The sequence below is a fragment of the Macaca nemestrina genome, chromosome 5, assembly GCF_043159975.1.
Source record: "Macaca nemestrina isolate mMacNem1 chromosome 5, mMacNem.hap1, whole genome shotgun sequence".
In the NCBI taxonomy this organism is placed as follows: domain Eukaryota; kingdom Metazoa; phylum Chordata; class Mammalia; order Primates; family Cercopithecidae; genus Macaca; species Macaca nemestrina.
Window position 1 is genome coordinate 26268433 of NC_092129.1, and position 18235 is coordinate 26286667.

At 37.2% G+C, this 18235-nt stretch overlaps 2 pseudogenes; one reads left to right on the forward strand and one right to left on the reverse strand.

Annotated features, from left to right (window-relative positions):
- Positions 1 to 4959: 4959 nt before the first annotated feature.
- LOC112423804 (large ribosomal subunit protein uL23 pseudogene) lies at positions 4960 to 5441 on the reverse strand (annotated as a pseudogene).
- A 2448-nt stretch (positions 5442 to 7889) lies between these two features.
- Positions 7890 to 9339, forward strand: LOC105465777 (protein LSM14 homolog A pseudogene; annotated as a pseudogene).
- Positions 9340 to 18235: the final 8896 nt, after the last annotated feature.

An 18235-nucleotide genomic window follows, 5' to 3' on the forward strand; every position in this document is an offset into this window, starting at 1 on the left:
AGAATACTTGATGTGTAGTTCCAGTTGCCATGTGGTTTCAGAAGCCTTAGAAATCATGATTAAAATAGTACTAGATCAAGGTTGTGTAAGATAATGCTCAATACAAGTTAGATAACAATAGCAAAATAAGTGTTAAGTATTTCAATTTTCCAAAAATGAACCTGAACCTTCTCATTTCCCTCTTTCTTTAATCTCTCCACACTACATGCCATATTCCAGCTAGGAGAAACAAAAAACAAACAAACAAGAAACAAAATAAAGCAAAACATATTCATAATCCCTCCGTCCATAAAATCCAAATCTCTTTGCTCTATATCCTTAAGCTGACTTTGTTTCTTACGTATTAGATTTGGGGATAGCATTGTCTAGTATAGTTTTTCCTGCAGTATATAGAGGAAAGGTCATGGGCAAATTCATGCTATTTGAAACCATGATTTTGAATCTAGGCTGTGTAATTTGTGAATTATATTACCTAAACTTTAGTATCTTGGTTTCTGAAACTCAGTTTTTTCATCTATAAAAAGGGTTAATGACTCCTATTTGGGAGACTAGCAAATTGAGATTAATAAAGGTAGATTTTGCAGGAACATTAAGTACGGCGCACTGTAGACAGCACGTCTTCTCTTAAATCTTAATCAAGGCCAGGATCTGAGAGAAGTGCTCATGAGAATTGATAAAACATTATTAGGTTGCTGAACCATTCCAGGACATGTAAAAAAATGAAGAAAGAAAATATCTACCAGCTCTCTTCTCAGGGAACATGTTTGTCTTTGGTTGGAAGGAAATACTTTGATAAGCCGCTTGGAGTGTGAGGTGAGACGCCTCCTTCCCCCAAGGAGTATTTTGAATAAAAACAGATGGTCATTAAACTGCCTCCCTCAGAGGGTGGGTCCAACTTAAAAGAGGAGCTTTAATTTGTAAAGTAGGTTTTGCAGAGCAGAGCTGAGGCCCCATCACTGGCTTTAACCTACCCTACCCTGCCCCCATGAGACTAACAGCTTCTTCTCTAAATAAATGTTAAATAAAAAATTTTAAACCTATTGAATTAATATTATGCAAATTGGCTGACCACCCTGCATTTCTGAGTGCTTGTTCCCATAGTCTTAATGTGGCTAAAATATTGGGGTGAAGTTAGTTGTGGGAGTTCAGTTGAAACAGAGAGCATAGATTTCATGTATATGGCCACGTAGGTTTCTCCCCAGATGGTGCAATTGATTTGTCGTGCTTTGTTGAAGCAATATTCTAGGGATTGCTTTGATTTTATTGTGAATCTTGAAAGCATTGACATGATGGTCCTAGAAAACGTTACGGACCTTAAGAACTCTTAAGAAGTGAGGGTGACAAGACGGGTGGGTTTGGTTGTGCTAAAGTAGCCCTGTCTGTGATTGGTTCTAATTTTTATAATTCTGAATAGAATGTTTTTGTGAGAAAAAAAGGTATAGGGTTTAAAATGTTTGGAAGTCCACTTGAAAAATTTGTGATGTTTACACTCCTGTGGAGCAAACAAAAACCATAACACAGTTTTCACAATTTACATCATTGATTTCACATATTTATATTTGTTTTAGCTCATTTTTGAAAGTTTAATTGCCCTTTCAGCTCTCTCCCTCCACAGGGCTTACCTATGATAGTTTCCTCCTCAACAAGTAAACAACAAAGCCCTGCCTCTTTTTTACAGATTGTGTGGCAAATGCATGAAATTACAGAATGTAGTGTTGGCTTTCATTTTTTTGAACTCTTTTCTGAGTTTTTGGTTAGCTTTTCTCTGTAGTTAATTCTTCCCCTTAAAGTTAGAGTGAACATCAATATTTTACCAGTTACTTTCGTGTCTCATCTGTCTTCCTGCTCTTCTGACTAAATCCCACTTTGTGTCTGACTAAGCCACGTGGCTGTGATGGAGGGGAAAGGACTAGTCTTCTCCATGCAAAGGATGAGACCCAGAGTGAAATGCGCAAATGACAGAGTGGAACTTCCATTTCTGGGAGGACCAATGGGTGTAAAAAAAGGAGATATTCCTTGATTCTTTTTTTCTTTCAAATGGAGATAGATATGTTTAACTTGTGGAAGAGAACATGGATAGGTTTCAAAACAAGAGATTTGTTACTTTTACTATAGATTCACTACAAAAGGTGACAAACTACCAACTGTAAAATGGGGCTTAAATCTTTGGTGATCAGAACATCATCTCAGGAAAAGTATGCTGTGGAATGTGTGCTATTAAACCCTCTCACAAATCACTGTGAAGATGAGAACTTGAAGGAATATAAGACACATTGTAGTATATTGCTTCTAAATTTACTACACTCTTATCCTTCAAAGTTCCTTGAATGAACTTTAGAACTGTTTTTGAATTAGTGCCTGTGACAAGAGGTACCATGGGCCAACGTATTTTCCTTTTAATTAGGGAACACACATAATTTAGAGAAATAAAGGTGAATCTTAGAAACTCTGTTTAATGGTCTTTAGTTACAAACTTCCTTTTTATTAAAATTAGCTTGTAATAAAAAGAGAAGCTACTTGATAGTATAAATTAATTGCCTTAAATTGATCTCCTTTTATTTTTTCATCAAGTTATAGAAGGAACTCAGTAAAAAAGCAGGAACTTTCTTGAATTTCCAAGGGTAGATACATTTGGAGGTATTATGGCAAAGGATCATGGGGAAGAGAGAAGGCCTATGGTAGTGCAGAGAGGAACTGTGATATGGGAAAACATAAAAGACAAAGAAGAAGTGGAAAAGTCCCACTGTTTTTAGCCAGTTCCAGCAAGAACTAACGAAATTTTCTCTGAAATACCCTACTCCATCCCCCTGCACCCAGACACACAATCCAATGGTTTCCATTAAAACTGGAAGTTTCAGAACCATAGCTAATCTGCAATGTAAGCACATGGAATCAGAAAAGCTAATGGATTCCATAGTCATCAACCACCCTCCTGCTTTGGATCACAGACTAGGGAGGCATGGTTTGAACATGCGAAATAAATGTAAAGATTACATAATACAGCTTTAAATTGTAGTTCATTTTAAACAGACCACTATTAGGAAAATGTGTGTGTGTGTCTGTGTGTGTGTGTGTCTGTGTGTTTCTAGGGGAATGTGGTTTGAAGAAGTATGATTTATGTGATCTGAGAAAATCCTTACAAATTAATTCCATCCCACCCTCTCAAGAAAATACTATGATTGTAGCAGCTACCTGATTAAGCTGTATTCTATTACTAGTCTATGATCAGTATCACTCTGCTGCTTGTTTTATATGCCGGCACGGTAAATAATAACAAGAAGCCGTCAAAATAAGTATTTATAGTTAAGTCTCGATCGGTCACACAAGAGGGTTTTTGGTTGCATTGAATGGAAATAATTGTTTCTCTAACACACTTTCAATAGCATTAATAAGACCCACTTAACCAAATGTCATATCTTATGTTCTGTGAGGAAATATCTTACCTCAAAGTATAGTCTAGAGTGTCAAGAAGGAGTGCTAGAAGAACCTGGTTCTCATTTCTTAAATTTTCTCTTATGATACTTATCAGTGCTATGAGTATTCAGAGGAATGTCTTAGTAAAAAGGGTTGACAGCGCTCCCAAGAAATCAGTGAAATAATGAGACAAAAGCATGAGTCAAATAGAGTTGGAGGCCACTGATGAATAAGTTTCAGAATACAGAAGGCTTCAAGTAGTAGAAAAAGTTTCTATTTATCTTTTTAAAGCTACTGTATATACAAATTAAAACTAAACTAGTCCTCTCATCCTTGGTTTCAATGACCATAAAGCAAAAGGGCATATACCAGATTTGCCTTGGTTGCTACAACCAATTTATTGTTTCAGAAGATTTAGAATCTTCTGAAATACAATATTCCTAATTTTTCCAAAGATTTTCATATTATGCATTGGTCTCCAGGAAATTTATCATATTGTATCAATTTCATAAAATACACTTATTTCATAATCACTAATTTCCACAGTGATATACAGAAAGATATAAGAAAATACTATAAGAAAATACGCTATTTTCTGGGCAGGCGCTGTGGCTCATGCCTGTAATCCCAGCACTTTGGGAGGTCGAGGTGAGTGGATCACCTGAGGTCAGGAGTTCAAGACTAGCCTGGCCAATATGGTGAAACCCCATTTCCACTAAAAATACAAAAAATTAGCCAGGCGTGGTGGCATATACCGGTAGTCCCAGCTACTCAGGAGGCTGAGGCAGGAGAATTGCTTGAACTCAGGAGGTGGAGGTTGCTAGTGAGCCGAGATTGTGCCATTGCACTGTAGCCTGGGCAACAGAGTGAGATGTCGTCTCCAAAAAAAAAAAAAAAAAGCTATTTTTCAATATAAAAACAATGATCAATTTTCTATATATGCATCTATAAACCTATAGATGCATATGAATATTCAGTTCATAGTCTTTAGTTCAAGAGCATACAGTCTGCTGTCCATATCTGTGGGTTCTGCACCCATGCATTCAAACAATTGTAGGCTGAAAATGTTTGGGAAAAAAAATGGATGGTCACATAGACTTTCATGTCATTATTTTCTAAATAATACAGTATGACAACTATTTACATAGCGCTTATATTGTATTAGGCACTTTAAGTAATCTAGAGATGATTTAAAGTATATAGAAGGTTTGTGTAGGTTATATGTATATAGTACAACATTTTATATCAGGGACTTGATCATTCATGGATTTTGGTATTGGCAGGGGTCTCCTGGAACCAATTCCCCAAAGATATGAAAGACGACTATACTATATTTTAGAAAGTTTTTTGTAGTTCTCTCATTTTGAATTCAAGATATATTTTTAATAGGTAAAATTTTATAGCCCATTTGACTCTCAATATTACTTAGTACGTAAAATCTTTTTAAATCCAAAGTGCCCATGAAAAGGAATATTTATAATACTTTTTTTTTTTTACGGTGAAAAGACATATATATATATTTAAAATTAGCAAGCTAGACTCAGTTTACATTATCCCAATTTTGCTGGCAACATCCAAAGCATTGATATCAGGAGCCAGTCAAACATATGCCTTCTTCTCTCCATCAGGCCAAATCAGGGTGTTGACCTTGGCCACATCAACATCATAGAGCTTCTTCACTATCTGTTTGATCTGGTGCTTGTTGGTTTTAACATCCACAGTGAATAGAAGTGTGTTGTCGTCTTCTATCTTCCTCACGGCAGACTTAGTGGTCAGCAGAAACTTGATGATAGCATAGTGGTCAAGCTTGTTTCTCCTGGGGGCGCTCTTCCGAGGATATCTGGGCTGCCTCAAGAGTCATAGTGTCTTGGGTTGCTGCAAGGTGGGTGACATGTGGATCTTCTTTTGTGTGTGTGTGTGTGTGTGGTTGTGGACACCTTTCAACACTGCCTTCTTGACCTTTAAAGCCTTCGCTTTGGCTTCAGCTTTAGGAGGGCAGGAACTTCCATCTTCGCTTTCGGCGCCATCTTGTGAAAAGGGTCCAATGCTTTAAAAAAAAAAAATCTAAAACTGTTTTTAAAAAATGCATTCCTAGTTTCAACTCAAGATATAGGAACATGTCTTTTTTGTTCTCTTACTCCTGGTCATATCAACAGTTCAAGGGGTTGGGTGGGGTGGGAGTGGGACCAACATTGAAGATGAAGAAATTCCCACCTGTGTCTGTTTGTCATCTCTACTTGTATAACAAAAAGTAAATTGCTAGATAAGTGAGTACTTAGGTATTCTAATTTGGAATGGACTGGCATTTGGAAGTAAACTGTATCACAGTATAGAAAGTTTTAAATTTGTAGCTCTCAGTCTTACTCATCCTTCTGTCTAGTTAATTCATTTTTAAAAACCTATATTGTCTGTGCTTACATTGTGAGTCTTTCAAAGAAATGCTAATTGCTTAACGTCTGAAGAAACTTCATCTCTCAGAGTAATTTCAATTTTCTTTTGACTCTTAAGTTTCTGGTAGCAGGAAGGCTTAATTTGGCAAACCCTTGCATTTTAAAAGTTTAAAATGAGAGAAACAGAAGGCCACCAAAGATAGAAATAAGTTCTAATTCAAAAATTATTTGTTCTAGCCCCCAGGATGAAGACAAATTGCAATTAGGCCTTGTAATGGAATAATTGCAAACATATTTTCTCCAAATACCTAGGAGAATAAATGATTTTTCCAACAAAATATTTTATCAATAAGCAGAAGCTTTCAAATACATATGTGACATGTACCTTTATCAAATGATTGCTTAATAGAGTTTTACAGATCAGCTGAAAGTTTTTAAATCAATTTATTTTTTGATTTTCAAATAATTTTTTTTCTTTAATTTTGCCAGGGAAGTTGTTTAAATGAGCCAGTATTCCACAAACCATAGTGAAACAAAAGAAGTTGACATTTTAAATAAGGCAACAAGCTTTCATACTCCTGAAACTTCTTATACTATGGATTAATTTTGCTTTCTTGAAATTCTAGCTATCTTGGTTTTCACAACACAACATTTTTCTTCGTTCTCCTGCTTCCTCTGTGGTCATCTTTTTTGGTTTGTTTGATCTCTTTTGTCCTCATCCTCTTCCTAATTTTTAAATGTAAATCTTCCTTTCAGGGTTGGGTCTTTGTTTCCAATCTTTCCCACTTTGCTGCCATGTGCCCAGGCTCAGTCTCTCTTCTAAAACATGGTCCTTTGTATTTCTTCCTAATGTGTTGAAAATCAAAGTCATCACACCTTTTTCCACGAGTTTCCAGGCTCTGTTTGTAACAGAACCATTTCCTCAGTCATACTGTCTCTTTAAGCATCTGAGATGCCTCTTACTTTTCTTCTAGTTCCTAGGTCAATCACCCCATCACTGCAGCCATCTTTCTCTCTTCTATTTCTTCTTCCTTACCCTTGTTCCAGGCAGTCATTTTTCCCTTGCATAATATAATGAAATGTAATTGATGTCCCTACCTCTTGTCTCTGTCACGATGAATTCCATGGTAATACTTACAAATCAGTCTTCCTGAAGTATAGTATTAGCTATGTCAATTCTCTACCAAAAATCCTTACGAGTTTGCCATTTTCTCTTATATAAAGTACAATATTCTCATCCTGGCACACAAGTCCATCCAAATACGGGCCTACCATGTTCTCATCCTCTCACAGTAATGTGTATCTCAGCCAAACTGGTGTTGTTGGTATTCCTAGGACTAACTTTGTGATTTCCTAACTTTTTGCCTTCATCAGTGCTTTTCCTTTAATGAGGACTTTCCTACCCTATCATCTGCCTCAAGTTGTTAACATAGCGCTTAATTTTCAAATGCTACGGTACACAGGAAGCCTTCCTTCAACTTCTAGCCAGGCACAATTCCTTTTGTTTCTTTTATCTTCATCTTCCCACAGCATTGTGCTTGTATGTTTCTAGTGGTACCAACCTTGTCCCACTTTAGCTATTTGAGGATGTGTTTATTGCAATTCAACACATTTTTAATTACTCATATATAAAATAAAATGAAAGGCACCTATTACAGTGTAAAGTCTCTGGGGGAAGGACTGGCTTATTCATATTTGTCTTTGATGTAGCACACCGCAGGGGCCTAGGCAGTAATAGATGCTTTAATGACTATTGGTTTTACTGAATTGTGAAGACAGCAATAATATTTAGTACATGCACGTTTAGACATAAGTTTACTCTGCAGGTATTTGAGGCATCTTAGAAAACAATCTAAGATTTAAGTCCTAAGGAATATCGTTTTTCAGATTTTAGAAGTCAGGATGGTTCTTTGGAGTTTTCATTTTTTCTTTTAATGAAATGAAAATAAAGCTGATTTAGCGGAGCTGGCGTCTCCGCTATGTTAGGTCTGAGGCGGCTGCCATGGGCGCGACGGATACTGCGGATCCCGCGACAGCCCGCGTGGGGTCCGCCGCTCTGCTGGCGCCGGGAGCTGCGGTGACACCATGAGCCGGGGCACCCGTTCCCTCCACAGCAAGATCAGCCGCATCTCCAAGGCAGAGATCTGCTACGAGGGCACCTCTGCACCACCCACACCTAGAATCCCACCGTAGCCCTCGCCAAAATTCCATTTTCTGGTACAGAAGATACATCGTCCAATACCACCTCAAAGTATTGGAATATATTGTGTTCTATGGGAGTGACATTAAAGACCTCACTGTTTGTGAGCCACCAAAACCACAGGGTTCTGTGCCTGAAGACCCAGCTATCCTTCAGTCCTCACTAGGCTCATCAACTTCGTCATTCCAGTGAGTGGGTTCTCACGGGCCTTTCGCCAGGATGCCCATATACAGTCAGTTCAGTCCAAGCTCCTTAGTTGGGTAGGAGTTTCCTGCTGTTGGTGTTGCTGGAAGCTGTTTGGCATCGTTTGGAACAGAAACATCAAACAGTGGTATCTTACCCCAAAGTAGTGTGTTGGCTTTGCCTTAACACAGGATACAAGATCTCTAAAAGCACAGTTGTCTCAAGTTCCCTCAAGCCCTCAGTTAGACATTTTGAGGAAAGCTCAACCGTGGAACAAGCACTTGAAGACTGTTTCCGACCATTTACCTGCTCCAGCACCTGTTGGGAGAAGGAGCCCTGTATCAACTAGGCCTTTGCTATCTACCAACCAAAAAGCAATAGAGAATCAAGAGCACTGGTGAGCTGAAGTACACAATGTTCCAAGACCAGAAAACGAGCAACTCAGAAATGATAGCAAGAGACAAGTAGCTCCAGGTGCTCCTTCAGCTCCAAGGAGAGGGAGTGCGGTTCAGCAAAGTACCAGGGGAAGATTTGGTATTCTACGAGATGGACCAATGAAATTTGAGAAAGGTTTTGACTTTGAAAGTGCGAATGCACAATTCAACAAGGGAGAGATTGACAGAGATTTTAATAATAAACTTAAAAGAAGATAAACGTGAGAAACAGGAGGAACCTGTAAATGGTGAGGATAACGGTGACCCAGGAGCTGATACCCAAAACAGTGAAGGAAATGCTGATGAAGAAGATCCACTTGGACCTAATTGCTAGTAGGAAAAAACTAAATCCTTCTTTGATAATGTTTCTTGTGATGACAATAGGGAACGGAGATCAACGTGGGCTGAAGAAAAAAGATTAAATGCTAAAACATTTGGAATCCCACTTTATCCAAACCGTGGCCGTGGGAGATGCAGAGGCAGAGGAATCCTCGGTTTCTGTGGTGGCAGAGGGCATGGTGGTGGCAGATGTGACACTTTCACCATCCCTGGAAGATTTCACAGTGGATTCGGAGGAGGTCATGGGGGCAGGGAGTGTTCGGATTTCGAATATAGGAAAGAAAACAAAGTTGCTGGATAGTCTATAAACAAGTCTCTGAAAATAGGTGAATTTTTAGCTCTTCATGGTCCTGAAAATTGATTTCAGTCTTTGTGAAGAATGAAGTGAATTCGCTGTACGTTTGTCATTAGCACTGGGTTTTTGTTTTGTGTTTGTTTTTCTGCTTAATTTCAAAGATAAAATGAGGTTACTTTTTGGGGTGGGGAGGAGAAAGGCTAATCTTGAAAAATGAACATAAAATATATTTGGAATAGCACACGGTGAAGTAATTTCTTATGTACAGTTAAGCAGTACTTCAGTGGGACTTGTAAGTATTTTTTCCACACTAAAAGTATATTTTTTAAATTACTAAATCATATTTGGCAATTGCAAGTTGCCTGCAAATAGGGCTGTGATACTGTGTTTTGGGCCACAGAAGGTTGTGTGTGTGCATGTGTGTATCTTTCTCCTTTCTTTTGGGGAATCTTGTAATATGAGGTAGCTTATTTCATCAATTATTTAGGATGCTGGATGGCAGAGAATTTTCAGTCAACTAGGTACACACAGTAAATACCGTTTCTTAGGCAAAGGTAACATTTTATATAGTTGTAAAATTCCATTATATTTCATTGCCAAAGAAACATTAAGAACTTTGTATAGCCACATAAAAAGCAACCAAATTTTTAAAGAATAATCATTTTAAAGTCAGAAAAAAAAGCTGATTTTAATATTTATGCTCAGGGCAATATCTGTCTTGGTATTCAGAAAGTTGTGAAAATACAAATGGATTTTTTGTGTCTTCCTTCCTATTTTTCTTGCATCAGATCACTTTGCCTCATCTTCTCATCTGTAAACTGGGGAATAATATTATCTACTTCATATGGTGGTTGTGAGATTTCCTTGAATTAATATATGTGAAGCCATGAGCACAATGCTTAGCATAAGATCATTAACAGTCATCAGCAAGGAAGAAACCCGAGAACAATTGGATTGAATGTGTCTGCAGTCACGCGCAGGTTTTTCTTGAATCCTTATCTTCATCTAAGTCCTTGTATCCTGCATACGTGAGCAATAGTAGCTAAAGTGAACTGTGGTTATTTCCCTCTTTCAGCTAAATTCAATCACTGCTTCTGAGTAAACATTGCAGGCTGTGTTTGGTGAGGGATTCAAGGCCTTTATGCTTCATGGTGGAGTGAATCAAATTCTATATCAATTGCTCAATTAAGATTATGAAAAAATAGATAAATTTCACTTGAGAAAAGGACTAAATCTGATTTGTCTATCCATGTACCTCAGCCCATGGCACACTGCCTGGTGTATTGCAGGCACTCAAAAATTTTTTGTTGAATGAAGAAGTCAGTTAATGGAGTTAAACGACTAAGACATAACTTGTTTTTCTTACCTTTAGAAGATATCCTAGAGATGAACTCCCTTTTTTGAGAGCAATTAGCATATAGTTGATTTTATTATGAAGATAAATGACCCCTTATTTTATAGTAATTGATTTCTTTGCAATAGAATCAGTGTAAGTAATTGGGAATAAATTCTCGTTAATATATGACATTGTTAGAAACATTCTGTCTTACTTGCATGAAAATCATCTAACAGGATTAAATGACATTTTGCAGGTGCTTACTGTGTGCCAGACACAGTTCTAAATGTTTCAAAAAATAAAATGTGCATTTTATAAGTGTGGTATGGAATCCTGGGTTGAATCCTGAAATGGAAAAAGTATTAATGGAAAAACAGGCACAATCTGTATAAAATCTGGAGTTTGGTTAATTGCAGTGTATCACTGTTGATTTCTTAGTTTTGTCAAATGTGCCAATGTAATGTAAAAGAGTAATGTTTGGAGAAACAGGTGAGAGGTATATGAAAACTTTCTGTATTATCTTTGCAACTTTTCTGTATACCTAAATTTATTACAAAATAAAAAGCTTATTTAAAAATATGTGTTCATTTGTTTAATCCTTAAAACAAGCCTATGATACAAGTATCATTGTTGGCTCCTTTTACAAGTAAAAATTCAAAGTATAGACAGGTTAAGTTATTTCTCGGGTCAGCAGCTGCTATCAGTGCCAAGATACTGGCATTTTATTCTAAGTTGCAGTGGTCCCCAACATTTTTGTCACCAAGGACTGGTTTCATGGAAGATAATTTTTCCATGGATGGGGGAAAGGAGGATGCAGGGATGGTTTTAGGATGAAACTGTTCCACCTCCGATCGTCAGATATTAGTTAGATTCTGATAAGGAATGTGTAACTAGATCCCTCCCATGTGCAGTTCACAATAGGGTTGGCGCTCCTAAGAGAATCTAATGCCGCCACTGATCAGACAGGAGGCAGAGAGCTTAGGTGGTAATGCTCACTCAGCTGGCACTCACCTACTGCTGTGTGGGCCAGTTCCTAGCAGGCCACAGACAGGTGTTGATCTGTGGCCTGGGAGTTGGGGACCCCTGCTAGGTTGTACAGTTTTTAAACAATATGCATTCCTTTATCTCCTGACTCAAGTAATCAAGAAGTCAGTCATGAAGCAGATGTAATCACAGCTCAGTCAATAATTCTATCTTCTGAGACTCTAGTCATATGGCCAATGATTGACCATTTTTGTTGGAACGCTATTCCCTATGAAACTTAGGCTAGATGCTGTTGATTTTTGATTTCAGAATACCACACAATCAACCACTACCATGACCACAAATTCTAAGTTGAGTGCATTTTAATTGATTCTCATGATCATATCTTAAATTCCTTAACCCAAGACTGAAATGTTGAATTCTGTAGTCATTTGGGGATTATTGTGAAAGCCGCTGTCCTGTCTCCCTGTACTGGTACCCACACTACCCTCTGTGTGGGTCATATCTGTGCAAATGTCATGCTTTCATGCTTTCCCTGTCAAGCTGTTTATAAAAAATACATAGTTTCTGAAGAAAAATTGAAGAAAGATGCAGAGAAGAAAAACACACTAAAGCAAAAACTCTCCAGAAAAAGGTAAATAAAAAAATTCCTCCTAAACTTTAAAGACTCGAACCAGCACTTTAAGCTTCGAGGTAGCTAATATGTTCCAAATAATCTTATTGTACATAGCAGTCAAAAACCTCTTTATTCTTTAATGGGTATTTCTAGCTGCTTTCTTACACCCTTAAAAACTTTATGTCTTGCCTGCACAGCTGCAACTATGACCACAGGCCACTTCTTTTTCTCATTATATTGCCCACCTATTTGTAACAATATCCTTTATTGTTTCCTTAACCACAAACAGCACTGTGGGAGAAAGAAACTATTGCTCTCTTATTTATTTCAATATGACAGACGAAAATGTGTGGGGGAGGAGCACGAACAGGAAGAGAAAGGGTTTTTTTTCCTTCACTCTTTGATGCTACTATTTCAAAGCACATTTACACTTTTTTCTTGGTTTTGTTTGGTTTTAATTTGACCAATGAACATTTACAAGATTTGCAATGTATAGCGAAAAATGAAATTATTTGTTTTTAAAAAATCTATGTGCAAGTTCAAATTTTAATTTTTCTAGGAAGACTGTATTACTTCTCCATAGATTTAGATTATTGATTAAAATATTTAATGCACTTCTGCTGGACTCATTTTTCTTCTGAAAACACTTCTTGCTTTCACCTAAAGTGTGGTGAAAATAAATGCTTATTGTAAGTTTTAGGAAATTTCATTTATCCCTAAGAAATATATTTCTTGTTATGCCCTTGATTTATTACTTTTTTGAACAAATTGCTTAATAACTTTTAAACTTGGATATTTATAGCTGTATTTTCCTTTGATTACATGTACCTAAGAAGATTTAATTTTAAAAACTGGAATAAAATTATAAAGGAGCTCATCGGAAATCAACCAAAATTGAGTGTAAAATGTAAAAAAAGAAAATCTTCAGGCAGCAAGAGAAACAACCTATCTTGATCTTGGTGTGAAATTTTCTGGTGCTGCTGCCAATCCTGTTACTGTGGCCCCAGAGTCCTTTAGTTCTGTTCTCTCCTTACCTCTCCCATTACTTTCCCTTCCCCGTCTCCGTTTTTCCACTTCTAAACACACACACTGGCTGAAGTGGAGTGCAGGGAGAGGATGGTGCATTTCTGTTTGTTTTCTCTCTGTATTTTCTATTTTCTGACCACAAAATGGCTAGAGATGCCTCATATAATCCAAAATAGTTTTAAAATTTTGTTTCTTTTGTTTTTTGTCCAGGATAATGCTATTGGTTTGCCCAATTTTTTTATACTGTTGGCTATAAGCTCATACAAATTTTAAATGTCCTTCATAAATACATTGTGAACTTTTTTCTCTTAGCACTTAGTATAATATTTTGCTACAGTCTGTCATTAATATACCATTTAACATACACATATACATTTGCCAGCCATTATCATTGTTACCTATGCTTGACTGAAAAATATACTGAAAATACTAGTCTACTTTTCCACAGGCTCATTTAACTTACACTGTTATATTTAAGGTATATGCCTATAACACCCCATCTCCCACTTGACACTTCTAAGCCCAACTCACTTTTTACTGTCAGTCGTGAGTTCTGCATCTTACGTGAAATGTCACGGGTCCATTCCAGCTCTTGTTGCTTGTTCCTTCTCTCCTCCCTTTTATTTCTGGATTCTTGAGACCTATGCTTTAATATCAATCTTTTGGCTCAAGTTATTAACCTTCAATGGCAGAGTGGCAAATGTAACTCTTTTACGCTACATAACGTAATATCTGCTTGTTTATTGCTTGCATATTCTAACCTAAATTTGAATTGGCATACAATCTTATTGTCAATATGTGACTAACTTGTATAATATAGATATTAAAATCCACATATGCTTTATTTACCTTACAAAAATCTGTATATGCTCAAACTAGATCTTGAGTTTCATCAGGGTGGCGACCATGTTTTATATTTGTTGGTGTTCTCTGTTCCCTAACAGTGAAAGGGGTCAGTATATTATGGTCGATAACTATAAACCCTCTGTGGACAGGAACAAATTAAGAAAAGATATTCTACTTGTTTACCTATATGGTAACTTAGAGTTGCTTAAATGTCTCGAATAGAAACATAAACAATCTTGACTCAAAGTTTAAAATTATTTTCTAATGATTGACGGAAACCACAAACTATAGATAGAAAACGGCGCTGAACTTCTTAGTGACTGACCGACAGGAAAACAGGTACCAGAAAGAATGAAGACTTTTACATCAGGTGTTTTAGAAGAGATTCGTGGTTATCTGAGTAGAGTTATGATACCAGGGTGGTGTGTTCATCCAAGGCTGTGAAGAAACCTTAAAATGACAAGATAAACAAGAGTGAATCAGCTAAATGACATTTGTGATTCAGGCATATCCTCTGAAGATGAAAAATAATCCCTGTCTCAGGGTCAAAGTAATGACTCAACTCTTAGAAATTGAGGCGGAAACGTCCAGTTTTGGGAAGAATAATGTTTCACATTCCATAGGCTATCCTCATTTAAGTGCAAATAGCTAGAGTAAATGATTGTGGGCATCTGAGCTGTGACTAGGAAGTAAAGAAAGGTTATAATACACACAGTTTCAGAGACATTGTCATCATCACAAAGAGCCTTTGGACTTGGAGTTTATGCCTTTCTGTATTCTAGGAGCTGTGGTATAGCCCAGGAAGGATGATTTCAAATTTAGATTAGAATATGCAAGAAGCAAACAAGCAGATATTATCTTATGTAGCATAAGAGAGAGTTACATTTGCCACTCTGCCATTGAAGGTTAATAACCGAAGCGTGGATGACCCCATAGAGAAAAGTGAATACATTTTCCAAGCATTTCATTCTGGTTGTTGCAATGATCTATGAAAGGCAAAGTAAATAGTTCTGTCACTACACTTGCCTTACAATGCCCACACATATAATATAGTGTTATTCTTTATGCCAGATAATGTTCAAAACTTTATTATGTATCTGGAGAACTTCAAAAATCACTTGGACTGTACATTTTCAGAATTACTTTAGTATTTCACTGCCTTTGTTAAAAGAAAAGAAGGGAAAAAGGAAAAAGCTGCTCCATGTACATACATAAACTGATTGCCATTATCACAAAGGCAAGAGAATGAAAATACAACAAATCACACATCTGCATTCCTTGCTGTTTATTCTGTTATCAAATTAGCTGAAATGAGATACCTACGTAGCTCATGGACATTTCCTAGGCAACCATCTTTCTTTATTCAACATTTTACCAAGGTCTTAGAATTCTCAAGATAAGCTGCAAAGAGTCAAATGCAAGCATAGGAGGAAAAAAAAGAGAGAGAAAACAACTTTTGGTATTTTTAAGACCTAAACTCTGAGATTGCATAATGTTTTGAGGCAAAGAACTCCAAATATCCATTCCACACATAGTTGGAAATGATCCCAGTTGGAAATGATGTGTGTGTGTGTGGGTGCGTGTGTGTGTGTGTGTGTGTTGGTGGTGGTGGAGATGGGTAGGTAAAAGGGTTAGAACAAATTGCTTCCTTTAGTTACACGTTTCCTCAATTAAAGAACAATTGTTATGTTTCATGTCTATAACTGTTTGCACCAGTTTTTCAAAATCACAAAGAATACTAAATTCTGTTCTTTCTAATTTTGTTTGACATAGACTTTCTATTGAGCTTTATGGTAGGGGTCATGTAACTGGGACAATCCTTTGCATAAAGAAAGTACAAGACTTATTTTATTTCTATACATCTTGACATCCTGCATCCCCTTCCAATTGCTGTTTCATGGCAGGAATTTTTCTTCCTTATCTTTATATCCTACCAATGCATATCTATAAATTTTTATAATACCCATTATGCAAGAATGATAATTACACTTGTTTGCTATGCCTGCAAGTATCTTCTCTCAGGTGGAATATTCCAAAACTATAAATGTAGTTTCTGTAAAAATAATATATATCATTTTGTTGTCTCATAAACTTATGATAACCAATGTTTTAGTTAAAAATTCAGCTCCATTGCCACAATTATTTCTTTTGTCTCTCTAGGTACTTGGTTCAGCAGTCACACCTAAAAATCTTGTATACTCTGAAATTATTAACAGTCAACTGGATTTGAAGGTACATGACAAAGTATCATAATACCATCATTCAGAAAATTAGTAAGAAGAGGCCAGGGGCTGTGGCTCACATCTGTAATCCTAGAACTTTGGGAGGTTGAGGCAGGCAGATTACTTGAGCCTAGAAGTTCACGTCCAGCCTGCGCAACATGACAAAATTGCATCTCTAAAAAAAATACAAAAATTAGCTGTGCATAGTCGTATGCCTGTAGTCCTAACTACTGGGGAGGCTGAGGTGGGAGGATCACTGGGAGGATCGCTTAAGTCCCGGAAGTGGAGATTGCAGTGAGCTGAGATCATACCACTGTATGGTTATAGGGTGAGACCCTGTCTCAGGAAAGAAATGAAAAGAACATTAGTAAGAAGAGATTAATTATTTTGTGTCATTTTATGTAATTCTCCTTATGCAAGATTCTATCCAGTGTGAGGCTGAAAAAATTTCTGCAAATGAGTACATAATGTTACTAAAGTTACTAATTAACGTGTATTGGTTATTGGGAAAGGGATGAAGAATTGCTAAATACTAAAACTTGGAAGAAGACTTTACAAATTTACAGTCTATTTTGAGTTTTTCACCAGAGAAAACCAAGAAAGCAAACACCATAAATTGAAGACCATGATGTATAAGTTTTTTCTGACTTGAGGACAATGATTGGAGGCTAGGTGTGAGGCACAGAGGTTGGAGATCATGCAGGTAGGAAGGTCTAGGTGTCCCAAGAAAACAGTACGTGCAACAAACATTGTGCCAGGTGCAGTGGCTCACACCTGTAATCCCAGCACTTTGGGAGGCCGGATCACCTGAGGTTGGGAGTTCGAGACCAGCCTGGTCAACATGGAGAAACCCGCCTCTACTGAAAATACAGAATTAGCTGGGCGTGGTGTAGCATGCCTGTAATCCCAGCTACTGGGGAGGCTGAGGCAGGAGAATCGCTTGAATCCAGGAGGGGGAAGTTGCAGTTGCAGTGAGCCGCCATTGCACTCCAGCCTGGCAACAAGAGTGAAACTCCATCTCAAAAAAAAAAGAAAGAAAGAAAGAAAGAAAACAGTAAGCACAACAAACATTGTGATGAAAACAAGATAATTTCCTGAAAATCTATAATATATGTCAAGTGAGGTTGCCCATGAAAGAGTGTAACAACGTCTGACTCTAGGCTAGGATACTCTTGATCATTCTTACATCTAGATGAGTTAATCAGAATTGGTGTGTGACTATTTTAAGGGCTAGAACCTGAAGGGAAACAGAGAGGACGCTGTGCTGAAACTGAAATTTAGGGAGAAAGTCTAGGACTGTTCACACAATCTTTGCGCATGCCTGTTTTGTTTTATTCAATTGTTAGTTGCAGTTGGATAAAAGATCTAAACTTAGCAAACAAGGAGCTGCAGAAAGGAGAGAGACCCTCTCCTCTGCTTAGTTGATCGGCATGTGTTTAATAGACATACTCTAAGTAGTTAACACTTCAGTCATATGCAGAGACCTTAGGGAAGGGTTGTGACTGAGAGAGAACTTTTGACTGTTACCTATGACTCACAAAAAATACAAGGCTCTCAGTTTTGTTCTACCCACATGTAAGTTAGTTCATACCTCAGATAATATAACCTTACTTCAAAGAAGGTGGTCTTGGCTTCAGGCATATATAATTTTTTTTTTTTTTTCATGACTGCAAAGGCTTTGCACCTGTGTTTCCTTAAAGCATGTGAGAAAAATACAAATTCCCAAGGGAATTATTCTGTTTTTGCCATCCTAGTCAATCCCACCTTACCAACCAAGGAAACTACAAATTATCATGATTCTGAAATTGGCGGTTCCCCAGAATGCTTGACATTCCATGTTAGTAAGCAGAAAAAAAAGAGGAAGAAAAGAAGTCTTTCCTGCTGGGAATGTGGTAGAAATGTTAGAATTCTTTCCAGAAGAAGAAATCCAAATCTACAAGAGCACATTGT